We start from the raw sequence: 22,716 nt of genomic DNA, 5'->3' as shown, positions 1-22,716 counted from the left end.
CGTCGCCTCTCCTAGATGTCTCTCTAGTTCAGTCGGGGGCATGGCTGTGTCCCACCCCCTGCAGCAGGCTGTGTGGCGCCGGCTCAAGGCCTGTGTCTTACTTCCTAACCCCCAGCGCCTGGCCCAGAGCTGGCTCCGGCAGGGGCTCCATAAGTACACACATTGTGAAATGAATCGGGTGAGAGCTCCATTCAGGGAGTCTCTTTTAGGTGCCAGACACTTCACAGAGATTATGGAATTTGTTGTTGTCGTCAATCCTCACCCAAGGATATTTTTCCATTGATTTTTAGGGAGAGCAGAAGGGAGGAGGAGAGATAGAGAGAAACATCGATTGGTTGCTTCCTGCACGAGCCCGACCAGGGCCCCAGGTTGGAGAGAAGCCTGAAACTGAGGTACGTGCCCTTGACTGGAATCAAACCCATGACCCTTAGGTCTGCAGGCCGACGCTCTATGAGATTTTGCAATTTAATCCTCAGAGCAGCTGCATGAGGTCAGTGCTCCTGTGATCCCCATTTTACCAGTGAGGAACGTGTGGCTCCAGAGAATAAAACTAAACGCCCCCAATCACACAGACAATCAGCGGGGGATCAGGACACGGGACTCCAGGCTACCACAGCCCTGGCTCCTACCGGGAGGGATGGCCAGGCTTTGTGAGGCCTGAAGCTTTACCTTTTGAGGGCCCTTTTAAAGAAGAAAGCGTACCCCCAAAATATGCTGGAAAGTTTGCAAAAATATATGTGAGCATATGGCGGGGGCCTTCCTGGCCTTGGAGGGCCAGCGAGGGAGGGGCGCTGTGGCTGGGCTTCGTTAGCCATGTGGCAAAGCCCCCTCTGAGCTGGACCCCAGGCTGGGAACAAGAGCAGAAGGAAGAGGAAGAGGAAAAATGACTGGAGAATGAGGAAAAGATAAAACAGGAGGGAATCTAAAGAGAGGACTGGGAAAGAGTGCTCAGGGCAGGGTTCAGGGCAGGGCAGGAAGGGGCTGAGGATGAGGCTGGATGGGGGGGTCTGAGCAGCTTTCGCACCTGGCCCCTGAGGGTGGGCCTCCCAGGCTCTCCAGACCCTGACATCTACCTGTAGGCCTCGCAGGGTCCTCCTCCAACATCACAGTGACCCTGCCCACGTCCTGCCCAGGCCTCCTGCCCAGGCCTCTTTTCGGGCTCCCAGACCTTCTGTCGGCTGCGCCCAGTGTGTTCTTGCCCAGGCAGCAGCCTCTTTCCTGCTTCCTCACCTGGGTGCCAAGCGACAGCTGCACCTCATGGCCAGATGCTCAGCTGGGCACATGGAGGGACCTCAGCAGGAAAGCCTGCTCCAGGGGGCCCTGGTCCCTCGCTGCCCATGCCGGGGTCGCCCTCAGAGAGGTGCTTGCCTGGTCTGTGCAGCCTGGCCCCTTGGATCCCTGTTCTGGGATGGCAGGCACCTGGCTCTGCCTCAGACTCCTCATCCTGAGGGCGCCTCAGACCAGCCTCAGACCTCGGCTGCTCAGAGACAAGGCCATGCCACCCACACTGAGCCACCTCTCCCCAGACCGGGGCCTTTCGGACTCTCGTGTTCTGTCCGGCCCTCGCGTGGCTGGGAGTGTCAGAGGACCAAGTGCAAACCTCAGGTCTGCCCGCTGGTGTGATGTGGGCCCGTCACCTGCTGAGCCACGAGCATGATTTCCTCAGCAGTCAATGGGAACAAATCCTCCTCAGAGGGGAGCTGTGAGAACGAGAGATGGCTCATAGAAGCGTTTCAGTGGCAGGCCCACACCCAGGTGACCTGGGCAGACCTCCAGGGCGGGCCCAGGCTGAGAAGTGGAGGAAGCTCTGGCACTGAGCCTGGCACTGGTTCACTGTGGTCTGGGACCCTGGCTTCGCCTCTAGGATGCAGTGTCCTCGCCATAAGAGGATAGGGCACAGCTGCCCGAGTCTCCACGCTCCATGGCTCTGGGTCCCAAGGCCTCACTTCACACACCCCGTCCAGGCCCTCAGGCCTCACCATACAGCAGGATGCCAATCAGAAGAGACCCTGTGAGGAGGGGAGACCCGGGTCCGAGCCATGGCATTCACAGTGATGTGAAATGGTAAATACCTAAGGCAGGGAAGACGCTCTCGGCAGGATACTGGGGGCACACAGGGTATATTGCGGGCACACAGGGGATACTGCGGGCACACGGGGGATACTGCGGGCACACAGGGGATACTGTGGGCACACGGGGGATACTGTGGGCATACGGTGGGTACTGAGGGCATACGGGGGATACTGAGGGTACACGGGGAATGCTGAGGGTACACGGGGGATACTGAGGGCATACGGGGGATACTGAGGGCACACGGGGGATACTGAGGGCATACGGGGGATACTGAGGGTACACGGGGGATGCTGAGGGTACACGGGGGATACTGAGGGCATACGGGGGATACTGAGGGCATACGGGGGATACTGCGGGCACACGGTGGGTACTGAGGGCATACGGGGGATACTGAGGGCACACGGTGGGTACTGAGGGCATACGGGAGATACTGCGGGCATATGGGGGATACTGAGGGCATACAGGGGATACTGCGGGCACACGAGGGATACTGCGGACACGCTGGGGATACTGCGGGCACACGGGGGATACTGAGGGCATACGGGGGATACTGCGGGCACACGGTGGGTACTGAGGGCATACGGGGGATACTGAGGGCATACGGGGGATACTGAGGGCACACGGTGGGTACTGAGGGCATACGGGGGATACTGAGGGCATATGGGGGATACTGAGGGCACACGGGGGATACTGAGGGCATATGGGGGATACTGCGGGCACACAGGGGATACTGAGGGCACACGGTGGGTACTGCGGGCACACGGGGGATACTGCGGGCACACGGGGGATACTGAGGGCACACGGTGGGTACTGAGGACACACGGGGGATACTGAGGGCACACGGGGGATACTGCGGGCACACGGGGGATACTGAGGGCACACGGTGGGTACTGAGGGCATACGGGGGATACTGCGGGCACACGGGGGATACTGCGGGCACACGGGGGATACTGAGGGCACACGGTGGGTACTGAGGACACACGGGGGATACTGAGGGCACACGGGGGATACTGCGGGCACACGGGGGATACTGCGGGCACACGGGGGATACTGAGGGCACACGGTGGGTACTGAGGGTACACGGGGGATACTGAGGGCACACGGGGGATACTGCGGGCACACGGGGGATACTGAGGGCACACGGTGGGTACTGAGGGCATACGGGGGATACTGCGGGCACACGGGGGATACTGAGGGCATACGGGGGATACTGAGGGTACACGGGGGATGCTGAGGGTACACGGGGGATACTGAGGGCACACGGGGGATACTGAGGGCACACGGGGGATACTGAGGGCATACGGGGGATACTGAGGGTACACGGGGGATGCTGAGGGTACACGGGGGATACTGAGGGCATACGGGGGATACTGAGGGCATACGGGGGATACTGCGGGCACACGGTGGGTACTGAGGGCATACGGGGGATACTGAGGGCACACGGTGGGTACTGAGGGCATACGGGAGATACTGCGGGCATATGGGGGATACTGAGGGCATACAGGGGATACTGCGGGCACACGAGGGATACTGCGGACACGCTGGGGATACTGCGGGCACACGGGGGATACTGAGGGCATACGGGGGATACTGCGGGCACACGGTGGGTACTGAGGGCATACGGGGGATACTGAGGGCATACGGGGGATACTGAGGGCATACGGGGGATACTGCGGGCACACGGTGGGTACTGAGGGCATACGGGGGATACTGAGGGCATACGGGGGATACTGAGGGCACACGGTGGGTACTGAGGGCATACGGGGGATACTGAGGGCACACGGGGGATACTACGGGCACACGGGGGATACTGCGGACACGCGGGGGATACTGCGGGCACACGGGGGATACTGAGGGCACACGGTGGGTACTGAGGGCATACGGGGGATACTGAGGGCACACGGGGGATACTGCGGACACGCGGGGGATACTGCGGGCACACTGGGGATACTGAGGGCACACGGTGGGTACTGAGGGCATACGGGGGATACTGAGGGCATATGGGGGATACTGAGGGCACACGGGGGATACTGAGGGCATATGGGGGATACTGCGGGCACACGGGGGATACTGAGGGCACACGGTGGGTACTGCGGGCACACGGGGGATACTGCGGGCACACGGGGGATACTGAGGGCACACGGTGGGTACTGAGGACACACGGGGGATACTGAGGGCACACGGGGGATACTGCGGGCACACGGGGGATACTGAGGGCACACGGGGGATACTGAGGGCATATGGGGGATACTGCGGGCACACGGGGGATACTGAGGGCACACGGTGGGTACTGCGGGCACACGGGGGATACTGCGGGCACACGGGGGATACTGAGGGCACACGGTGGGTACTGAGGACACACGGGGGATACTGAGGGCACACGGGGGATACTGCGGGCACACGGGGGATACTGAGGGCACACGGTGGGTACTGAGGACACACGGGGGATACTGCGGGCACACGGGGGATACTGCGGGCACACGGGGGATACTGCGGGCACACGGGGGATACTGAGGGTACACGGGGGATACTAAGGGCACACGGGGGATACTAAGGGCACACGGGGGATACTGCGGGCACACGGGGGATACTGAGGGCACACGGTGGGTACTGAGGGCACACGGGGGATACTGCGGGCACACGGGGGATACTGAGGGCATACGGGGGATACTGAGGGCACACGGGGGATACTGAGGGCACACGGGGGATACTGCGGGCACACGGGGGATACTGAGGGCACACGGGGGATACTGAGGGCACACGGGGGATACTGAGGGCACACGGGGGATACTGAGGGCACACGGGGGATACTGAGGGTACACGGGGGATACTGAGGGCACATGGTGGGTACTGCGGGCACACGGGGGATACTGGCGGGCACATGGCAGGGGAGCCCTGTGCAGAAAGCTTCGCACCAGGCCGTGTTTCTATCCTAAGAGAGGGCAGCAATCCGTCCCACAGAGCAATAAATGGTGTGGTCCCAATCCCCAAACTCCTCCCACTTACCCCAGCCCAGAACAGCAGTACCACAGGAGTGAGAACTCACAGCCGGGGAGAGCGCTTCTAGCATCTCTGTCAGCCACGCCTGTGGGGTGGAAGCCATTTGGGCAGGAAAGCTTTGAGACATGGAGGTGTGTCACCTGCTCTGAGGCCAAGGCCCAGGAGTGGCTGCAGGCGCTGTTCCTGCCCTTCAGATGGGTGTCAGGTTACAGACATACAATCATTCCAGTTTGGCAACTCCACCTGAAGGGCTATTTCACGGCCCCACAATCCCCACCTCACTCCTTGCAGGGACAGCAGTGCTGGGAGGGGCAGCTCACTGAACGAAGGGATGCCGGGCACCTAGGCCTCCTCCTGCCAAAGCTTCCGGGGGATGGGGTAGAGGGCTCTGACCTGCTAATCAGCCGGGGTCCTAGCCAGCTGGCCCTCAGCTGGCCCTGCTCCTGACTTCGGTTGCTGACTTCAGCTCCAGGCCAAACAGAAAGCAAGATCTCAGAGCCAGCATGGTGAGTGTGGGGGCCCTGCTCTGAAGATGCGAGCTGGCGGAGGGGGGGGGGGGGGCTCCCTGTAAAAAGCCCTTCAGGCAGCCTAAGAGGTCATCAACTGAGAATTTCCTAACACTCCAGGTTAAAAAGAGGTCACACCTGGGCCCGGCTGGCGTGGCCCAGTGGTTGAGAGTCAGGTTCAGTTCCCGGTCAGGGCACATGCCTGGCTTGCAGGCTCAAACCCCAGTGTGGGGCATGCAGGAGACAGCCGATCCATGATTCTCTCATCATCGATGTTTCTCTCTACCTCACCCTCCCTTTCTGGAATCAATTTAAATATATATTTTTAAGAAATAAGGCCACACTGCATTGCTCCTCACCTCTCTCAGCACCCACCTCCCTGTCTCCTCCCTCCCAGCAGCCCTTGCACCTGCACTGAGGAAGCTGAGACTCGGAGGCCAAGGCGGCCTTTCTGACCACCCCTTCCTGAGCCCCGCCTGCTCCTTGCTGGGGTCTCCTGGCTGCCTGGCGGAGGCTGGAGCTTTCTGAGAGCCAGGGGCTGTTCTGACACCTCACTGGCCTTTGCCACCTCCCTGGAGAGATGGCTCCTTTTCCTTTTAAAGAAAGCAGTGGCGCTGCCTCCGAGCCCCAAGGCTTCTGTGACAGCTCCTCTTTCTCTCCCTCCGGCCTGTCCTCTCTCCCCCCCCCCCCAATACTGGAGCTGCTCCACTGCCTTGAAGCAGAGAGAACAGACAGCAGACTCAGGGGGAGAGTAAATGTGGGTCTGAGGGGCTCAGAAAACCTGCCTTCTCCAATCGCGGCCAAGATGCTGCAGGTGCCCAACAACCAGCATGGAAGTGAGCGGTGAGCGAGTGGGGAAGGGACAGGCAGGGCAGGGGAAGCTTCCTGTCCAGCAGGAGAGGTGATGGACAGGCCGTCAGAGCACTCGGCCCAGTCCTCGCCCTGGGGCTCCTCTGGAAAGTCTGGCCACGCTGAACCCAGCGCTGGGGTGGTGGAGGGTCAGGGAGGGGAGGGCCTGGCCCGGCCACTCTGAATCCAGACGTGTCCAGCCAGCCCCCAGCCTTTGCGCAGAGCAGCCGGGGTCCCTTGGGCTCTCGGGGGCGGGGGGGGGGGGGCAGGGGGGGAAGGGCAGAGGGAGCAGCGCCAGCACCGACCTGAGCTGCCCCAGGGAACTGGGGGAGCCTGGGTGGGGGGGGGCGGCGGGAGGGGTAGTTTTTAGGCCAATAACAAGAGCACTGACTGTGAGTCAAGAGGGTGTGTGGCAGCTCCCTGTACCATTGAGACTGGACTCTTCAGGGACTCGTGCCCTCTCTCTGTGAAAGGGAGGTACTGTCCGCACCACCCAGGCACACGCAGGTTCATGGAGACAGTGGGCGTCATGGAGACGGTGGGCATCACGGAGATGGTGGGCGGCTAAGGATGCATGTGAGCAGCTCTGTAAACCCTGAGGCCTGTGCAAATGTGAGGGGTTCGCTCCAGGAAGTGAATGGCAGGTCCGCGGCCTGGCCAGCCTGACCGCCATTCAGGGAAGGGGCTGGGTTTTGTTGGACAAGGGCGGGAGGGCGGGCAGGCTCACTATGGTGGAGGCCTGGGCCCCGAAGGCCAGGAAGCGGCGTGGCCAGGATCCGGACTGAGACAGGGCCTCTGTCCCCTGAGAGAGTATAAAACCTCCTGCACCTAATTACCTGTCATTCTCCTCTAATGAGGCCAGGCCCGTGTAGCTCTCAGCGCCAGGAAAGGCTGGACAGCTCATGCCCAGGCCCAGCCCTCCCACCCCACACCCACAGCCCCGCCCAAGACTGAGTAGGTCCCGAGAGTCCTGTGTGGCTGCTGTTGCCTAACAATGTTCTCCCTTGAGCCTCTCACCTGGGTGTGCCCAGCGGGAGCTGGGGTGGGGAAGGCTGGCAGCGGGCGGAGTACAGTCTCTGTCCTCAAGGGAATCATGTCCCTTGATACCCAGGCTGCAGCTGAGCCCTGCAGGGACTTGGCAGCTCCCAGGGGGCGCACCCGTCAGTCTCCAGAGCAGAGTGCTGTGTGCCGCAGCCACTCCCACCCTCTGGCTGCACTGCAGGGAGCAGGCCCTCCAGACCCTGCCTTGTCAGCTGCTACAGGCCCAGGGTTTGGGAAGGACATTCACAACCAGAATTATCCAGAGGCGCGCACGACTCAGACCTCCGGGTCCTCGGTGCACAGGTGAGGGCCACTCAGCAAAAGGAGGCGGGGCTGGGACTTCAAGCTCTGGGACCCCAACACCATGGGCCCTGCCTTCCATTCGCCCTCCTTCTCCTCCAAGATGTGTCATGATGAGTCCTGAACTTGAAACTAGAACTTGAAACAGACACTAAAAACCAGGGGTCGCACTCCCTCACCTGGAAGCTATGGGTTTTATGATGAAGTGGGCACGGGGCAGAGCCTGTGCCGGTGGCACAGCCGGTGGCACAGCCGAGCGGAGGGAAGGCAGTGCCATGCCCGCCAAGAGATGGCACCCCTCGCTCCTCTACAAAGGTCACCAACGAGGAGACACTCACGGACAAAGACAGCCATGATTACCTGGACCATTGAGAAGACAGGTGAAGTCTCACATCCAGGATGCTTAGGGAACAGAACACTACAAGCTCCTTCAGGTAAAGCACGGGTTTGAAGAGAGAAATTATAAGTAAATCAGGCCTGAAGCCAGTCCCCTGTGGGAAGCTGCTGCCTCAGCTCGGGCTGCCAGCAGGGCCTCCAAATCGCAGGCCCCACGGAAAGGCCTGGGAGGCCAAATCTACTTCTGCCTCAGACCCCTTTGCCCACAGGCATTTAAGTAGAACCAACATGTGGAGAACAGAGAAAACACCAGAGCTGCAGTGTTCACAAGCACCTAGATCCCCCCAATCCCACCACTCCCTCCCTCTGCAGCAGCCTCTGGGGGACCCACCCCACCCCATCCCGCCCCAGGCACATGGAGCCCTTATCTGGCCTTGCCTCTGTCTGTGGAACTTTCCTTCGCCATCCAGCTTCTACCCACACACCTCCTGTTGCTTAAAATAATCTTCCCAGCCGACCAGCATGGCTCAGTGGTTGGATGAGTGTTGACCTATGAACCAGGAGGTCACGGTTCGATTCCTGGTCAGGGCACAGGCCTGGGTTTCGGGCTCGATCCCCAGTAGGGGGAGTGCAGGAGGCAGCCAATCAGTGATTCTCTCTCATCATTGATGTCTCTCTCCCTCTCCCTTCCTCTCTGAAATCAATGAAAATATTTTAAAAGTAATAATAATAATCCTCCCTGTGCCAAGGGGCAGCAGTCCTCTGTCCCTCCCTCACTGCTCCCGGCATCCTCTGGGCCCCCTCCTGGAGCTGGCCCTCCCCATTGTAAAGGGCCACACCTGAGCAAATGCAGGTCTCTGGACTGCATCCTCTGCCCTTTGTTCACGAAGAGGTCACATGACATCATTTCAGGTGCCCTCGCCACCTGGGTCACTCTCCCAGGACCTCCAGTCTGTGGCTTCCCTCCGGAGATCAGGCTTTTGGCCTGTGGACCATAACCACAGCTACCACCCACTCAGCTCCATCACATCCAGGGGAGGCCCAGGCTCTTCCCCATTCGTAATTAATGAGTTTTAGTATCTACTATGTCAAGCACTTGCTAGGCTCTGTATTAATAGTGTTATTAATTATTAATAAAATAATAGAATAATAGACTTTGCCACTTTTGTTCACTGCTGTATATTCAGCCCCCAGAACAGTGCCTGGCTGAAGAATAAAGTATTATTATTATTATTATTATTATTTTAATCCTCACCCGAGGATTTTTTTTAATTGATTTTTTGAGAGAGAGAGGGAGAGACAGAGAGAGAGAAACATCAATTGGTTGCCTCCTGTACGCATCCAACAGGGTATGTATCCTGACGGGGAATCCAAACCGCAACCTTTTGGTATATGGAACAACGTGCCAACCACTGAGCCACCGGGCCAGAACACGCACCACCATTGTTTATCTTTGTTGTGGTCACCAGCGTGTCTTGTGTTCTGACTGCGCGCCCGGCAGTGTTCTGGGCTGTCTGTGAGCACACTGGTGTCGCTGAAAGCAGGCCTTCTAGAATCTCCCTTTCCCTCTTTCTCATGACAGTGTGGCTCCGGGCAGTTAAGTAGGTTGCCTGAGGCCTGGACTCCACCCACTTTCAGTAAAACCCCGCCTCCCCGGCGAAGGGCAGCCCCCAGGAGCCAGGAAAGTGGTTGGAGCTGCGAACAGGCCATGCGACTGCCCAGTGGGAGAGCGGGGAGGCCCCTGGCCCACCTGCCCGAAATGCTGGTGTGGGTCCATGCTCAGCTCCAAGGGGAGACAGACCATGCAGACTGCAGGAACCACACCAGGTCCCCGGACAGCCAAGGCCTGTGGGAACACAGAGGCTTTGTTATCAATACACCAGAATGACCAAAGGCCGCACTGGGCATGTGCCTAAACGGATGTCCATGACTCTGAGCCTGGGAATCCTAACCAGGCCAAGATATCATGCACGGGTGCAAGGACACACTGCACACTGTGCCCTTCAGTAACCCAAATGATCGATGTCACTGTGGGCACGAACCCTTCTTTGTTTAAATGGTGTAAAAGTAGGTTACTGACCACGAGTCGGCTGGAGTAGGCTGGAGTGAGAAGTCTGCTGGAGAGAGCAGCTGGGATGGAGTGAGGAGAAGCCTGCTGGAGAGAGCAGCTGGGAGGGAGTGAGAAGCCTGCTGGAGAGAGCAGCTGGGAGGGAGTGAGGAGAAGCCTGCTGGAGAGAGCAGCTGGGATGGAGTGAGAAGTCTGCTGGAGAGAGCAGCTGGGATGGAGTGAGGAGAAGCCTGCTGGAGAGAGCAGCTGGGAGGGAGTGAGAAGTCTGCTGGAGAGAGCAGCCGGGAGGGAGTGAGGAGAAGCCTGCTGGAGAGAGCAGCTGGGAGGGAGTGAGAAGCCTGCTGGAGAGAGCAGCTGGGAGGGAGTGAGGAGAAGCCTGCTGGAGAGAGCAGCTGGGAGGGAGTGAGAAGCCTGCTGGAGAGAGCAGCTGGGAGGGAGTGAGAAGTCTGCTGGAGAGAGCAGCTGGGAGGGAGTGAGGAGAAGCCTGCTGGAGAGAGCAGCTGGGAAGGAGTGAAAAGCCTGCTGGAGAGAGCAGCTGGGAAGGAGTGAGAAGCCTGCTGGAGAGAGCAGCTGGGAGGGAGTGAGAAGTCTGCTGGAGAGAGCAGCTGGGAGGGAGTGAGGAGAAGCCTGCTGGAGAGAGCAGCTGGGAAGGAGTGAAAAGCCTGCTGGAGAGAGCAGCTGGGAAGGAGTGAGAAGCCTGCTGGAGAGAGCAGCTGGGAGGGAGTGAGAAGTCTGCTGGAGAGAGCAGCTGGGATGGAATGAGGAGAAGCCTGCTGGAGAGAGCAGCTGGGATGGAGTGAGGAGAAGCCTGCTGGAGAGAGCAGCTGGGAAGGAGTGAGAAGCCTGCTGGAGAGAGCAGCTGGGAGGGAGTGAGGAGAAGCCTGCTGGAGAGAGCAGCTGGGAAGGAGTGAAAAGCCTGCTGGAGAGAGCAGCTGGGAGGGAGTGAGAAGCCTGCTGGAGAGAGCAGCTGGGAAGGAGTGAGAAGTCTGCTGGAGAGAGCAGCTGGGAGGGAGTGAGAAGCCTGCTGGAGAGAGCAGCTGGGAGGGAGTGAGGAGAAGCCTGCTGGAGAGAGCAGCTGGGAGGGAGTGAGAAGCCTGCTGGAGAGAGCAGCTGGGAGGGAGTGAGAAGCCTGCTGGAGAGAGCAGCTGGGAAGGAGTGAGAAGCCTGCTGGAGAGAGCAGCTGGGAGGGAGTGAGGAGAAGCCTGCTGGAGAGAGCAGCTGGGAAGGAGTGAAAAGCCTGCTGGAGAGAGCAGCTGGGAGGGAGTGAGAAGCCTGCTGGAGAGAGCAGCTGGGAAGGAGTGAGAAGTCTGCTGGAGAGAGCAGCTGGGAGGGAGTGAGAAGAAGCCTGCTGGAGAGAGCAGCTGGGAGGGAGTGAGGAGAAGCCTGCTGGAGAGAGCAGCTGGGAGGGAGTGAGAAGCCTGCTGGAGAGAGCAGCTGGGAGGGAGTGAGAAGCCTGCTGGAGAGAGCAGCTGGGAGGGAGTGAGAAGTCTGCTGGAGAGAGCAGCTGGGAGGGAGTGAGAAGCCTGCTGGAGAGAGCAGCTGGGAGGGAGTGAGGAGAAGCCTGCTGGAGAGAGCAGCTGGGAGGGAGTGAGGAGAAGCCTGCTGGAGAGAGCAGCTGGGAAGGAGTGAGAAGCCTGCTGGAGAGAGCAGCTGGGAAGGAGTGAGAAGCCTGCTGGAGAGAGCAGCTGGGAGGGAGTGAGAAGTCTGCTGGAGAGAGCAGCTGGGATGGAGTGAGAAGCCTGCTGGAGAGAGCAGCTGGGATGGAGTGAGAAGCCTGCTGGAGAGAGCAGCTGGGAGGGAGTGAGGAGAAGCCTGCTGGAGAGAGCAGCTGGGAGGGAGTGAGGAGAAGCCTGCTGGAGAGAGCAGCTGGGAAGGAGTGAGAAGCCTGCTGGAGAGAGCAGCTGGGAGGGAGTGAGAAGCCTGCTGGAGAGAGCAGCTGGGATGGAGTGAGAAGCCTGCTGGAGAGAGCAGCTGGGAGGGAGTGAGGAGAAGCCTGCTGTAGAGAGCAGCCGGGAGGGAGTGAGGAGAAGCCTGCTGGAGAGAGCAGCTGGGAGGGAGTGAGGAGAAGCCTGCTGGAGAGAGCAGCCGGGAGGGAGTGAGGAGAAGCCTGCTGGAGAGAGCAGCCGGGAGGGAGTGAGGAGAAGCCTGCTGGAGAGAGCAGCCGGGAGGGAGTGAGGAGAAGCCTGCTGGAGAGAGCAGCTGGGAGGGAGTGAGGAGAAGCCTGCTGGAGAGAGCAGCCGGGAGGGAGTGAGGAGAAGCCTGCTGGAGAGAGCAGCCGGGAGGGAGTGAGGAGAAGCCTGCTGGAGAGAGCAGCTGGGAGGGAGTGAGGAGAAGCCTGCTGGAGAGAGCAGCCGGGAGGGAGTGAGGAGAAGCCTGCTGGAGAGAGCAGCTGGGAGGGAGTGAGAAGCCTGCTGGAGAGAGCAGCTGGGAGGGAGTGAGGAGAAGCCTGCTGGAGAGAGCAGCTGGGAGGGAGTGAGGAGAAGCCTGCTGGAGAGAGCAGCTGGGAAGGAGTGAGAAGCCTGCTGGAGAGAGCAGCTGGGAAGGAGTGAGAAGCCTGCTGGAGAGAGCAGCTGGGAGGGAGTGAGAAGAAGCCTGCTGGAGAGAGCAGCTGGGAGGGAGTGAGGAGAAGCCTGCTGGAGAGAGCAGCTGGGAGGGAGTGAGGAGAAGCCTGCTGGAGAGAGCAGCTGGGAGGGAGTGAGAAGCCTGCTGGAGAGAGCAGCTGGGAGGGAGTGAGAAGCCTGCTGGAGAGAGCAGCTGGGAAGGAATGAGGAGAAGCCTGCTGGAGAGAGCAGCTGGGATGGAGTGAGAGGAAGTCTGCTGGGGAGAGCACAGCTAGGATGGAGTGTGAGCAGCTGGGCAGGAGAGATTGGAGAAGCTGCTGAGCTGTAGCTCAGGTGCCAATACAACGTGAGGCGGTGAGTCTAGCAGGTAGCGTGTGGCTGCTCAGCTAAAGCTGTGGGTACAGGGGCAGATGCTGCTTTATGGGGAAGAAGTATGCTCACCAGCCGGTGTCCGCTGCCTGCCCGCATGGACATGGCTGTGGGGACTGTTCTGTCTGATGGCTATGTAGCCACTGGCTTCAGCAATAAGGACTCATCCTTACACACCCATAGCATCATGGCTTCTCCATCTGAGACCTGGCATCCTAGGAGATCCAGCCCCAGGCAGAAGTGCTCGGACCCAACACCTGTTGTCTAGTGAGCAGAGGATAAAGGAGGAACTTGGATCAAGTTCCCAACAGTCGGGGTTCGAGAAGGACCAGCCCTGGCGTGGTCGAATGGGAGAATTTAGAAGAAAACACGGACTCAGAACAAGACAGAGCCGCTCGGAGCACCAGGGCTCCTGCTCCGTGCTCTACACAGAACTTCACCCAAGATGCAGCCACCAAGTTCCCCCTCCCCGACGGGCGCCCCCAGCCAGAACAAGGAGAACACTCAGCCACCCTGCACAGTCACCCTGTGCCCTGCACAGTCACCCCGCAACCCCGATGCTATGGGCTCTGCTCCCCGGCATGATCGCCCCCACTCCCAGAGGCAGGCGCAGGCCAGGAGGGGTACGAACTCACCCGAGGTGGCTCCGCAGGTACATGGAGTCGGTCTTTATAGCACCCAAGTCCCTCTTCCTCCCACTGCTCTCCACCTCCTTAGTTCAGACCAGAGGACAGTCAGGACCAGGAGAGGGAAGGGGCTCTCAGAGGCGGTCCACAAGTGTGGGATTCCTTTGTGAACATCGATGCCTCGTGGACGGCAGCTCAGGTCAACGGCCACGCAGAGCCGCGAGCTCTCGGGCCCTCACCCTTCTTCAGCCCTCCCTACTGCCAGGCTGAGTCGCTGCATCTCGGGCCTGGCTCCTGGCAGCTCTCTGAGTTCCCCTCAGTCATACTCAGGAATTGCCCTTGACTGCGCCAAGTTGGGGTGCCTTCCTTCCCTCGGGCCCCCTGACCTGCTGCCCAGGGACGGAAGGAAAGACCACCGTGTGGAGCAGAATTGTTGAGAGCTCAGAGAGAACAGGAGGCTGCCTCCGGCCCAAGGGCAGGACCTGGGAGGGCTGGGAGCCGGCAGTGACAGCAGCGTCGCAGGAGCCCAGGGCCTTCCTCCGGCCCACTCGGTGACCCCCTCACCCCACCCCTGCGCTGTCTGGACATGAGACTTGGTAGCAGAGAGCACAATGGCTGCGTGCCTCAGTTTCTCCTTTGTGAAGGAGGGGTGGCTACACCTTCTGCCTCTCCCCTGGCCTTCCCTGGAGGTAAGAGCAAGGCTGGCACACAGAGGCTGAGTCTGAGACGAGGGCAGCTGGGCAGCAGCTGGCAGTGGGGTAATGGCGGGTACCTGACACCCGTCTGCCCTGGGCCTGCCCTGGGCCTTCCCCGGAGCCATGATGTGCTGGGATGGGGACCAAGGGACTCAGCCCAGATTGCCAGCAGGTCAGCGCCGCTGTGTTCAGAACAAGGCAAACGGTGTCTAACGCAGCGGCCAAGACCGAGGTTAGTCCTTCAGGACAAGGAGCTGCTGTCGGTGCCCGAGCACCAGGCAGAGCAAGCAAGATGATCCTGAGTCCCCCAAGCGAGGGCTCAGTGCCCACCTGTGCATGGCAAGGCGGAGGGCGGGTCTGTCTGAGACAGGAAGCAGCCGATCGGACGCTGCTGGGCATCCCAGCCTGGCTCATCTCGGGAAGCCCTGCCCGCCCTCCTGTGCCCCCCTCACCTTACCTGTCATGGCTGAGGCACCCAGGAGAGAGGGTCTTGCTACCACCTGGCAAAGGGATCCAATTGCTTTACCCAAGAGGCAGGGGGCGAGGACAGGGCCTCTAGCCGTTGGGCTAGGGTAGGATGCAGGGTCAGGGGTCAGAGTGCAGTGTGAGGCCCCTCAGGACAGCCCCCCGAACACCTGAGACCTGAGCCCGAGGCGGCCAGGGGCCAAGCTCTGCTCTGAGCTGCCTGTGAGCAGCCTCTACTGGCCCAGAACTTCCCCTCTTCTCCCCCCCCACACTCCCTCCCACCCGTCCCCTGGGTACCCCCTGCTGTGTCCCTGCTCAGCAACCTCGCTGCCACCTGCCAGGGCCCAGAGGACCTGTTTATTCCATCACCTAGCAACGGCAGCATCCCTGGCTCTGGATTCTCCCTGGGAGACCGTTGGAAGCCAAGGCATTAGCCCCCATGGGAGCCTGAATCTACCACAGAACCAGGGCCAGGAAGCCCCTTCTAGGTGCCCCTGTGTTCTGCCTTTTCCTACACCCTGATCATCCCAGCTCCGCCCCTGCCAACTCCATTCCAGAGCAAGGATGCAGAGCTGGCATTACAGCGAGGGGGTGAGAAGCACGGCTCGGCAGGCTGCTGGGCCAGAACAGCAGGCAGAGGAGCTGGCTTGGCCCTCGGCTCCTGTTTGCCTCTGCAAGCCTCTTCTTCATCTCCTCATGCCTCATGGTCCCATCGTCCCCCTCGTGGAGGACACCCCTCCACTGTGTGGTTCTGAACCCTTTTATCTGCTTCACCAACTCTGAGAGAGAGTTCCCAATGACACTGACCCTATGGGATCTTGAGGTTCAGAGAGGTTGAGGCCACACAGCAAGTAGAAGACAAGGCAAGATAAAAGAAAAAAGCACACTCCCCAGGCTGTGTCTTTGTGGCTTCTCTGCCGCACATGTAATCCTCACCCCCCTTTTAAAGTAACTCCCCCACCCCCAGCCCCACACCCAGCCCCACGCCCAGCCTGGGTGTCTGGATCCAGCATCTCTGAGCTGGAAGGATGGGAAAGCAAAGCCCACTGGAGTTTCTCTGGGATCTGAAACCCCGGAGGTAGAGGGTAACTGGTAACAAAAGGAAGGAGAAGTGGGTGAGCAAGGTGCACATCCAACAGAAGAGAGGAGAGAAGGCCGGTCTCAATAAAGACCCTGCTTGGTGCCACGCACTCAGTAGGCGCTTTCCCAGGTGCCATGGGAGGGCAGCCTCTCGCCCCTGTTCAAGGATGACGCCCCAGAGCCAGAACCCAAGCAAAGGTGGGGGTGCCCTCAGCTGAGGAAGGGCTGGAGAAGCCAGTGGAATCTCCACGTGATGGTGGCACGCTAACTACATGCAACCAGACTGCATTGCAGGGCAGTGAAGAAGCTAAAGGCCAGCACCAGCCAGTGACACCCCCGTGGGTCCTGAAAGGGTGGGAGATGCCAACAGCAGCCCACCGGGTCCAAGAGCCTGGCCCAGGAGCTGGAGCCGTCACTCCTGGCGCTGAGGCCACAGGAGCCACTTCATCGCCAGGAGCCGTGGTTCCCTCTCCGTGAGTCGGAGCTCATTCCTCAGGGCTGTTCTGAGGACTGACTGTGCTAGCATGGACAGAAGACACTGCACACCATGGAACTGCATGTGACTAGTGTTCTGTCCCCACATCTGGGTCTTGATGAATCTCCTGCCACCACCAGTAACCAACTGAGGAGCAGGCAAGGTGACCCTCTGACTAACCGGCAGCCGGCAGGTGTTTCCAGGCATCCTGACCCCTGCCCAGGTCCCCTTCCAGCCCCCCGCCAGCTCCTCCCGCCTGGCCTTCCTGGGCTCTGGGATCTGAGCTTTCTTCCCAGACAAGCCCTCGTGGAACCCGGGTTGGGCGGGATCTGTGCGTCAGGCCCTGCGGCACTGTGTCAGCAGGGCACAGGCCTGCCCCGGCCATCAGCCCAGCACAGAGCAAAAGGCCAGCCTGCCCGTGGGCCGGGCTGGGCCTGGCCATGGCAAGTGTGGCCAGAGGCTGGGCCAAGCTAGGGGTAAACAGAGACGCCTCCAGCAGAAGGTGATACGTTGGCCTCTGGCGCGCTCTCAGTCCATCAACTCCAGGGCCAGACATGTCCCGTCCGCCTGTTTCCTCTGGGAATGGTCCCCAGGGACCCTCTCTGCTCTGCATCCTGTGATGAGGGCAGGGCCTCACCGCAGTGCAGCGGCCTGGCCAGATCCCTGTGTCCTACCTGCGCCCACATCGCTCAGTCAGTCCTCTCCTCCCCCAGCTTGGGACGGACTCTGGGCTGAGGTCCCCATCTCCGTCCTGCTCAGGAAATCCACGGACACTGTGGACCCCCAACTGCATGCCTAACGTGCACCCACCTTTCCCTGCCCATCATCCCCAACACCCATGACCTTCAGCAACTCCTCTTCCCGGAAATGTAGCAGCCCATCACTTCTGACCTCTGTGCTCAAGGTGTTTGCCAGAGAGGCTTCCAGAGAGGCCAGCAGCAGCTGCCAAGGCCGAGCGGAGGCAGAGCCGGAGGTGGCTCCTTGGGCCCCTCCGCGAGGCCAGGCAGGTGCTTTGCGTTGTCTCTGACCCTCAGAAACACGGCGCCGAGGGGCTCAGAATCCTCGCTCTTCACTGCTGGTCCATGCAGGGCCTCGTGTCACTCACCAGCTGGGTAGATGGTTTTAAGAATGTAATGAGCCTCCACAACCCGCCACCCAAGGCAAAAGCGAGGACTTAGCAATACCTACGTCTAATCGTGAGCGCCTTCTGCTGAAGCAGGTGGGCCAGTCTCTTCTGTTTAATGATCTGAAGTTCTTTTTTAAAAATATGTTTTTACTGATTTTAGAGAGGAAAGGAGAGAGATATAGAAACATCAATGCTGAGAGAGAACATTGATCGGCTGCCTCCTGCACACCCCCCACTGTGGATCGATCCCGCCACCCGGGCATGTGCCCCCACCGGAATGGAACCATGACCTTCTGGTTCATAGGTTGACACTCAACCACTGAGCCATGCCAGCTGGGCAACTCGGCAGTCTTGATTGCACGTCTTTGATAGGCCGGGGACCATGCCGAAGTCAGCAGCATCCTCAATCCATGGTCCCTCGTCTCCTTGCTTCTTTATGGAAAAGGGCCTTGTCCTGTGTGATATTTGGGGACTTACTCTCTCCTCTGACACTGCTCTGCCAACGCCATCTCTGTTATTTGGTGGCACCAGACTCGATCTGTTTTGACTGCAGCTTAATATTCCTTTGGTTGAATATGACGCAGTCAGTGTTCTCAAGGCTGGCCTGGGACTGAGTCCTGAAACTGAGATGTTCTCCTTATCCTGTCATTCCATACATATTTATTAAATGCCAGCTATGTGCCTGGGGTTGTGAGAGGCACTGGGACACAGTCATTACCCTGAGAACATGGTCCCTCTCTTTCTCACCTATGGTTTTTATTTTGTTTACTAGAGGCCCGGTGCATGAAAATTCATGCACTGGAGGGGGGTCCCTCAGCCTGGCCTGCTCCCTCTCACAGTCCGGGAGCCCTCAGGGGGGGGAGGCGACCCGGTGATCAGAGGAAGGTGACGCCCCCATCACACCTCTGCTGCTGCCACTGCCAGTAGCGCAAGCCTCGGCCGGCCCTGGTTGCCTGAGCCTCAGGTGGCCCTGGGCAGCTGGGCAACCAACATCCAAGGCTTGCCTGTGCCTTGGACTGCCCCTGGGCAGCTGGGGTGCTGAAGGCGGGTCCAGCCACACCGTGCGCCTGCTGCCCCACCCCAGCTGGGCTGAAAGGACTGGGGGACTCCAGCGGGGCTGAGGGGACTGTGCACCACCATCTTTGTGACAGTGTGATGGTCAATTTGCATATTCCCTCTTTATTAGATAAGATTAGTTCTTTTTTCTGTCTTGCTTTCAAAAGGGTGAGACACTTGTCCCCACAACCTCTATTCAGTGTGGAGCACCTGAAACCTGAGTCACGGGCTGAGGTCCCTGCAGGCCCAAGGTCCAGAAAATGTGGAATGTGGGCATCTTTGTTCCCTGTGTCTCAGATTCCAGCACATTCCAGGCCCATCAAAGCCAGTTGGTCAATATTTGTTAAATTAACCATAAACAAAAGGGACTTGCCCCACCCACTTCCATAAGGCAGCTGGCATGTGCAAACTCTGCAGAGAAGAATGCATTGCCTGGGGAAGGGCCACTAAACGGGTGTCCATGACACCCCCCCCCCCCGCCCTACCCTCCTATCCTGCCTCTCAGCCAGTACCCTCTCACCTGCTCACTGAACCCCAAGAGCCTCCAATCCATGGGCGAGGTCTATTGCCTTCATCTACCCTCTCTGAATCTTCTTCCCACCCCTGCCTCCGCCTCCCTCCTTTGCCCCCAGCCATGTGGGCCTCTTTAGCTTTTCTGCTGTATCTGTGTGGCCTGCTGCCTACCTGCCTGCCTGGCTGCTTCATGTCATTCAAACCTCAGCCAGAGGCCCGCCTTAACCCCCGGGCCCCTCCCCTCGGCCTCCCACTCTAACTACCCATCCAGCCACTGTCTCCTCGCCGGCTTTACTCTCAGCACAGCGCCCGTCACTCTCTGGCCTTTTCTGCTGTCTCTGTGGTCCTCCTCCCTGCTTCTCCCCTCCACCCCGCCCCCACCTCGCCTGAGCAGAAGGCAGGACCCACCTGTCTTGTCTGGGCCCTTCTTCCATCCTGCTGCAGTTACTTCTCATTTGTCTTTGACCCATAGCTCCTAGACCAGTTCCTGATATAACAGAGACGCTCAGTAAGTATTGGTTTGGTTTAATAATTATTTAGTGCTACATACTGGTTATCAGACAGTTAGGATCAATCCTATTCACCCTTAAATTTGACACAGACAAAGGACTTTGGACTGTGCCATTTGTGTGTCGATCACCGTCGTCATTATTGTCACCTGACTCTGTAGTCACAGCAAGGCAGAATGGCCGGTTCACTCGCATCTTTATTGTGGAAATTGACCCCGTCCAGGCCCTGGTGATGGTGGAGGAAAATGTCAGGAAATGAACTACAGTGCAGAGGCCTGAGTTCAGCTCCATCCAGCAGGTACTTCTTGGGCCTTTGCTAAGAACAAGCCCAATGCAAAACCCTGAGGGCACAAAGGCAGTAAGAAACAGGAACCCCAGCCCTGGTAGGTGTGGCTCAGTGGATAGAGCGTTGGCCCATGGACTGAAGGGTCCCGGGTTCGATTCTGGTTAAGCACACGTACCTCGGTTGCAGGTTCCTGGGCCCTGGTCAGGGTGTGTGCAGGAGGCAACCAATCGATGTTTCTCTCACATCAATGTTTCTCTGTCTCTCCCTCTCTCTTCCCCTCTCTCTAAAACTCAATGGGAAAATATCCTCGGGTGAGGATTAACAAAAAGAGAGAGAGAGAGAAGCAGGCGCCAGTGGAGGGTGAGTGATAAAGTCCTACACTAATGGGGCACAGGGCAGCAGGGCACAGGGTGGCAGGGCACAGGGTGGCAGGGCACAGGGCGGGGCCTCCGTGTCCAGCCAGCACTGCCCACCAGGCGTCTCAGCTCATCCTCACTGCGGCGCTCGGAAATCGGGGTTTTCCCCACATTACAGAGGGCAATGCTGACACTCAGGGCGGTGAAGCGCCTTCCCGAAGGCTCACAGTCCAAGAAGGCAGTGCCTGGGTGACAACATGGTCTGCAGACTCGGGGCCTGGCTGTCTGCTATGACCCAGCCGCCTAGGGCCTGGTGTCACCAAAGGGCAAGTCAGGTCTCCCGCCAGCAGACCACAGTGTTTAAAGAAGCTCCTTCGCTGGCCGGCGTGGCTCAGGGGTTAAGCGTCGACCTATGAACCAGGAGGTCAGGGTTAGATTCCAGACCTGGGTATTGGACTCGATCCCCAGTGGGGGGCATGCAGGAGGCAGCCAATCCATGAGTCTCTCTCATCATGGATGTTTCTCTCTCTCTCCCTCTCGCTTTCTCTCTGAATCAATAAAAATATATTTAAAAAGAAAGAAAGCTCCTTCTCCCAATGACTATCTGCCGTGTTCAGCGATGGGAGCAGGCAGCACCCAGGGACTCCCCATCTCTGATCTGGGGCACTCACCCAGGGTCGAGGAGACACACTCTCCCCGCCAGATGGGACGGGAACATTCCCTGCCAGCATTGTCTAGGGTCCTGCGGTTTCTCCCCCCACCACTGGCGCAGTCAGACCCTCAACATAGCACCGGGCAGGCCCTGGCTGAAGACCTCGCATTTGGACCTGCTGTCCCCATCCTATGCAGTCCCAGCCCTGGGCCCGACCCTGGGCCCGACCTGGAAAGGAGAGAGAGACGAAGAAGGCTCTGGAAGTCGCAAGAGCAAGGACAGGTTTCAGGGAGCGTACACATCGGCAGCACCCTCTCCCTGCCCTTCGCCTGGCAGAAAGCATAGCATGTGCGTGGCTCCTTCCGTGTGTGTCGTGTGGCCCTATGTGCAGAGCCCACACAGGAAGCCATGTGACTGAGGGCAGCGCAGAGCCTTGGGTGCATCTGTGCACGTGTGTCGATGGGGACCTAGGACTGCACCCTAAGGTGCTCTAGGAGTTCCATGTTCTTGTTTGTCTGCTTGTTTTATTAGGAATAACATCCATGCAGTAAAGTATTCAAATCAGGCATATACCACTCAATGAATGTTTGCATATATCCACCCGAGGCAGCCGGCACTTCGGTTAAGACCTGGAAGTTTTCCAACATTACACACGCTCCTCAGGCTCCTTGCAGTCCCCTTCCTGCTCCCCGGGGTGAGCCCTGTTCTGATCTCTATCGCTAAGCATCAGCGTTCCCACTGGGTATGAGTAAAATCAGACAGAGTGCGCTCTTCTGTGTCTAGTTTCCTTTCTTGTGCCTGAGATTCATGCAGTTGTCATTGCACTTAGCAGGAGTGCTGGTCCACTTGGAGTTGTTCCATTAGGTGAACAGACCATAATTATTGATCCCCTCCACCAGGAATTGATGCATGGGTTTTTCCAAGGTTTAGCTATTGTGAATGAAGCTACTACAACATTCGTGTGCAGGCTTTTCACTAGGTATATGCACCTGTTTCTCTTGCTCTAGTTGCTGGGTTATGGCACCATAGAGTCGTCATAGCTTTAGCTTTGGGAGGATCAGCCAAACTATTCTCCAAAGTATTTATACTCCCACCAACAATGTCTGAGAACTCCAGTTGCTCCACATTCTCATCAACTTGGTATTGTCAGGCTTTTTGTTTTGTTAATCCTCACCCAAGGATATTTTCCCATTGATTTTTAGGGAGAGTGGAAGAGAGAGGGAGAGACAGAGAGAAACATCGATGTGAGAGAGACACATTGATTGGTTGTCTCCTGCACGAACGCTGACCAGGGCCCGGGCCAGAGAGGAACCTGCAACCAAGGTACCTGCCCTTGACCAGAATCGATCCTGGAACCCTTTGGTCCACAGACCGACGCTCTATCCATTGAGCCACAGCTGCCAGGGCTGTCGGGCTTTTTTATCCATTCTAGTGTCGGTGTAGAGATATTTCCTTGTGGTTTGAATTTGCATATTGAGTATATTGGGGCACTTACTGGTCACGGGCGTGCCCCTGTGTGGAGAACTGTTCAAGTGTTTGCGGAATCACACCTATGAAAACGGACAGATGACAGACTGGGCGGACAGTAGAGCAGAATCATCTCCAGAAACTCAGCAGCACACACGAGGCGGCAACCACCATCTCTACACTGGCAACTGCCCACTGGATGAGGAAACGGTCTCACCAGGTTGCATAGATGAAACTAAATTCCATATCCTGAACCAAGTACTTGGATATCACAGAGACCTTCCAGCTTTGCTTCCGCAGAGAAGCG

This window comes from Plecotus auritus, assembly GCF_963455305.1.
Source record: "Plecotus auritus genome assembly, chromosome: 9".
Lineage (NCBI taxonomy): Eukaryota > Metazoa > Chordata > Mammalia > Chiroptera > Vespertilionidae > Plecotus > Plecotus auritus.
The sequence above is the reverse complement of the archived record's forward strand: the minus strand, read 5'-3'. Positions refer to the sequence as shown.